The sequence below is a fragment of the Adiantum capillus-veneris genome, chromosome 25, assembly GCF_014529385.1.
Source record: "Adiantum capillus-veneris isolate H3 chromosome 25, ASM1452938v2, whole genome shotgun sequence".
In the NCBI taxonomy this organism is placed as follows: Eukaryota; Viridiplantae; Streptophyta; class Polypodiopsida; order Polypodiales; family Pteridaceae; genus Adiantum; species Adiantum capillus-veneris.
In genome coordinates, this window is record NC_140955.1 from 110,471,043 (window position 1) to 110,476,692 (window position 5,650).

At 42.3% G+C, this 5,650-nt stretch overlaps 1 pseudogene; it reads left to right on the forward strand.

The window, feature by feature from the left end:
- Positions 1-3,506: 3,506 nt before the first annotated feature.
- Positions 3,507-4,100, forward strand: LOC147425470 (uncharacterized; annotated as a pseudogene).
- The last annotated feature ends 1,550 nt before the right edge of the window (positions 4,101-5,650 follow it).

Genomic DNA, 5,650 nt, shown 5'->3' on the forward strand with positions numbered 1-5,650 from the left:
TTATGGGGATCCTATGGCCCTTGGGACATAGGATCTCCAAAAGGAACATAAGGAACCTAGGTCCATAGGATGAAAGAATGCCCTATGTCCCATCAACAGACCTTGTTGCCCAAAGACCATAGGGTGAGAATGTACAATCTCAAGGGACATATGGTTCCCTATGTTCTTTTTGGAGATCCAATGGCCCTAAGGCTATAGGATCTCCAAAACAAACATAAGGAACCTATGGCCATATTGTTCCCTATGTTCCTTTTTGAGATCTTATGGCCCTAGGGCCATAGGATCACAGGGTGCCTTGTTCCTTATGGGGATCCTATGGCCCTAGGTTCCCAAGGGCCATAGGGTGGGAATGTACAATCTCAAGGGCCTCTATGTCTCTTATGGGGATCCTATGGCCCTAGGGCCATAGGATCTCCAAAAGGAACATAAGGAACCTAGGTGCATAGGATGAAAGAATGCCCTATGTCCCATCTATAGACCTTATGGCCCAAGGTCCATAGGGTGGGAATGTACAATCTCAAAGGACATATGGTTCCCTATGTTCCTTTTGGAGATCCAATGGCCCTAGGGCCATAGGATCTCCAAAATAAACATAAGGAACTTATGGCCAGAGGATCAAAGGCTGATTATGTCGCAGCTAGACACCTTGTGGCCCAAGGGACATAGGGGGGAAAGGTACAAGCTCAAGGGTCATATTCTTCTCTATGTTCGTTTTCGAGATCTTAAAGCCCTAGGGCCATAGGATCACAGGGTGCCTTATGTCCCATCTAGAGAGCTTATGGCCGAAGGGCCATAGGGTGGCACTGTACAATCTCAAACAACATAGGGTTCTCTAGGTTCCTTATGGGGATCCTATGGAACTAGGGCCATAGGATCTTCAAAAGGAACATAAGAAACCTAGGGCCATAAGATCAAAGAATTTCCTATGTTGCATCTAGAGACCTTGTGGCCCAAGGGCCATAGGGTGGGAATGTACAATTTCAAGGGCCATATGGTTCCCTATGTTCCTTTTGGAGATCCAATGTCCCTAGGGCCATTGGATCTCCGAAACAAACATAAGGAACCTATGGCCGTAGGATCAAAGGGTGCCTTATGTCCCATCTAGAGACCTTGTGGCGCAAGGGCCATAGGGGGGAAAGGTAAAATCTCAAGGGCCATATTGTTCCCTATGTTGATTTTTGAGATCTTATGGCCCTAGGGCCATAGGATTACAGGGTTCCTTGTGTCTCATCTAGAGAGCTTATGGCCCAAGGGCCACAGGATCACAGGGTTCCTTGTGTCTCATCTAGAGAGCTTATGGCCCAAGGTCCATAGGGTGACACTATACAATCTTAAGGGCCATATGGTTCTCTATGTTCCTTATGGGGATCCTATGGCCCTAGGGCCATAGGATCTCCAAAAGGAACATTAGGAACCTAGGTCCATAGGATCAAAGAATGCCCTATGTCCCATGTACAAACCTTGTGGCCCAAGGGCCATAGGGTGGAAATGTACAATCTCAAGGGACATATGGTTCCCTATGTTCCTTTTGGAGATCGAGTCCTACCACATGGCGAGCAAATATTTTCGAGCAAGAAAATAACTAAGCAAGAAATTAGAGAGAGAGAGAGAGAGAGAGAGAGAGAGAGAGAGAGAGAGAGAGAGAGAGAGAGAGAGAGAGAGTTGGTCTTCTCCCTAAGTCCCTGAAATGAAAGATGTTTAGTCAGAGCTAAACTAAGTATTTGGTGTCACATAAATGAATCAATTGGTCATACTTCCAAGATCTTGAAAAGCTCCCTCCTCTGCTGAGTGAAATCAAGTGGACTCGCAATATCTCTCCTATGTCCCATGAAGATCATAGAATATTTGTACTACAAACACGAAAACAACGATCATAGCTTGAAATGCTTTATATCATCGGTATTGATTGAATTTTCATTAAAAGTAAAAACATGCTTTACTCGGTGCAATCACCCAAGAAATCAAGATAGCCAAAAGGAATATGGAGAAGAACCATAATGAAATGACAAATAATGAAGTATAATGAGAGAGTATACTTTGCCACCCCCCCTACTGCATCGTCTTTGCAACAAATCAACGGCAACGTTTTCATTGTAATCAAGTTATGTATTTTCCTATCAGTATATACTTAATTCAAAAATTGGAATCAACAACCAATTGCATGTTGCAATGACACACATGCCATGGAGATTCATCTGTCCAATTATTTTTGTGTTTTATACAATGAATTGAAAAGAGAGCATGTCACATTTCTCTATCTGGATATTTGAGAGCAACAATGCATGGTTTCTCATAATTTTAAAAAAGAAGTTCCTATATGCGTCTCTTTGTATTGCTTGTAGCCGTCCTTGGAGACTCAGATGGGAACATGCAATGGAAGGTGACAAAGGAAGGAGATTGTGAGAACTAGCTTTGGTTTTTGGGTGAAGCGAACTAGCAACCTTTCAAGGTACCATTGATACCTATGTGCAGTTCTTTATGGTAGAAGACAGCCATCATAGGCTAACTTAGGGAATTAAAATTAAGCTTGATTTGTAATTTTTGATGTGTGTCAAAAATACTGCTGTGTCTTTAGCCATCTCTGTCGGCAAAATTTTATCCTCTCTCTCTATGCTTTGTCAACAACAACATTTTTGTAGGGCTCTTTATGCAAGCCAACTAATATTGTTTGCGACCGCTCAAGTAAAAAAAAATGATGGTCTTGTTGCATGTGAAAGTACTCTTAGTAAGCAAACTAAATTAGAATATTAACCAACAAGGACACAAGAGTCGTCATGCACTAAAAAATTCAATAAATCTGTTATCGTTTAAACCATGCAAATGAAAAGGGGTGTTTCTTATAGAAAATGCAACTGCCTCTAGCCATCTGCGCCGACGTGGATGGCTATAGGTAGGTTTTTATTTTAAAAATTCATTCTTAGTACCAATTGCCTATAGCCATCCACGCCGGCGTGGATGGCTACAGGCAGGCTTCTTGTGAAAATTGGGAAATTCTGGCTTCATCATTGCATTTAGCACGCTCATCTTACAGACCCTCCAAGTGCTTGATATCGAGACCTGACTGCATCTGGCACCCTCATCTTACAGAGCCGCCAAGTGCTGTGTATCAAGAGCTGACTGCAACACGCTATTCTGATTGATTAGCAGGTGTCTTGATAGGCCAGCACCCATAGGGTAGGGTCGCCCACTCAAAAGTACCCATTCGCCTCTACAATAATACATAGCACAGTAGCCTGCACATGCTGTTAATTTTGGGCCTTAGCTTTGTCACATATGATCGCAGATACTGCATGTACAGTTGTGCAAGGAAGTGGGCAAACGCCAGTGCATGTTCAGAGGATGTTCCTTTTTATTTGCATGCAGAATCTTGAGGGAGAAAAATTCATCCACAGAGAGAGAGAGAGAGAGAGAGAGAGAGAGAGAGAGAGAGAGAGAGAGAGAGAGAGAGAGAGAGAGAGAGAGAGAGAGAGAGCTTGTACTAGCCTACGCCAAGCATGTCCTGCAAAATGATGATCACGGTTTTGGCGCTGCTGGCACAGCTGGCAGTAAGCAGTACTGCTGCCGACAGTCACGAAAGCAAGTGGCATATGCGCCTCCAGGCTTGTGCCGACTTCATGGAGCAGCGTCGTGGGTAGCAACGTGAACGCACCAGTCAATACAGCCAGCGATGCTGCCAGAATTTGCAGCACATCTCCTCCGAGGATGCCGTGCTCTACAGCCGCCACATGTATCCCAACTGAGCCAATGCTCGAAAAAAACCTAGGTTTAGTGTAGTATTTAAAGGTGAAAAAACCTACAAAAACTTGAAAAAATTAGTGTAATATGGTGTAAAAACCTTCAATTTTTTTCAATTTACCTCTGTTGTTTTACATATGTAGGTTTGCCAAGTTTTTGGAAAAAAGTTTTTTTCGAGCACTGCTCCGACCGTGAGTCATTGTACAAAAGCCAGTAGGAGCGCACGACCAGAATGGCATCTCGTCTTCTTCAAAAATGCGATCTGCGTCCTCGAGAGTGCAGAACTCAAGATGCAAAGACCTGGCTTTGGTGGTGAGCTGATGAGAACTGCCAAGTGAACTAGGCACCAAATTTTTCCACTTCAGTTTTTAATAAGCACACATAAAACGTGTACATACCAGTAGAGATTGTCAGATACCGATCGGTATTTGAACAATTCTATGCAAAATGTAGCTGGAAATAAATTTATTTTTGCCTGCTAGTCAGGCCACTTGAAAGGCAAATAAAAGAGAGAGAGAGAGAGAGAGAGCGATCTTTCTTCAACACTCTTTAGACGCATGTCTTGCATTGCATATTGGCGCCCTATATAAGGATTTGATAAACCCTGGATGGACTATCCTCATCGAAACTTTAAAAGAGTCCAAAAATTCAGTACGTTTAACGAATCACATGCACCTGAGGTGAGTGTTGGACAATGGGAAGGGATCGCCAATATTAGGGAGGGTGCCACTGAACATGAGATGACACCCACACTCGAGTGACCACGATCATGTGCAATAGAGAAAGGCCATCTTTTATAGGGTGAGCTCATACCGAGCCTCCTCCAATTGACGTACTCATATGTCAAGGGCTTCAGTCTTGTTAGCGTTTAGATTTTGAGTAACTTCAACCTGGGAAAAATGTTATTTCTTCAATTAAATGAAGTAGCCCTCTTGATGACGAGGCCGGACCACTAATCCGAAAAAATATGTCAACTTAGCCTAGAGCTAGTTAGAAACTTAGTACAACCAGATGAGAGCAGAGTGAAACCCAAAAAGTCTATTAGATTTGGCAAGAAAATATAGTAAATATAGTTAGAAATATGGTCCAATTTGCCAAAAAAAATCACTAAAGTATTACCTATAAAGGGATTTTCATGAACATTGATGAGGATTGCTATTAGCGGGTTGTTGTAAACAACCACCACTATAAAGGATTACCAAAAACTCAAAGAAATTGAAGGTCACGTGTACATCCTTGGTAGGGGTTATCCACTTCTTTTGAAAGAAGTACTATGTGTGAATTATGATGTGCTATCTATTGCCTTTAGGATTGTCATCATGAGAGTTACTTGCTTCCCCCTAAAAAAAGTTTCACTTTCATTGTTGAATATCTAACTCCCTTAGATTCTGGCTTCACATGGATAGGCATATTCTATATATCCTTGGTCCTCTGATGTACAATGTTTGAGATCAAGGTTACTCTTTGAAAGAATATTTGGAGGCCATTGAAGACCAAACATCTTTGCATCTATTGACGTTTTTGAAGCACACGTGAAGTTTGGATGCTATAAAAATAGATGATGAAGAAGATGCATTATATGTGAAGTGGGGGGCATAGAAATAGATAAAGGAGAGTATGTTACTTTATTACTTAATCTTAAATTGCAACAATTATACAATGTGGATGTATTCAAGATGCTTTGCCAAATATTGCTCGATTTTGTGCTAGCTCAAAATGGCTCGCTCGGAGTTTGGGATTCCTCTTGGAGATCCAATGGCCCTAGGGCCATAGGATCTCCAAAAAAAACATAAGGAACCTATGGCCATAGGATCAACGGGTGCCTTATGTCCCATCTAGAGACCTTGTGGCCCAAGGGCCATAGGGGGGAAAGGTAAAATCTTAAGGGCCATATTGTTCCCTATGTTCCTTTCCG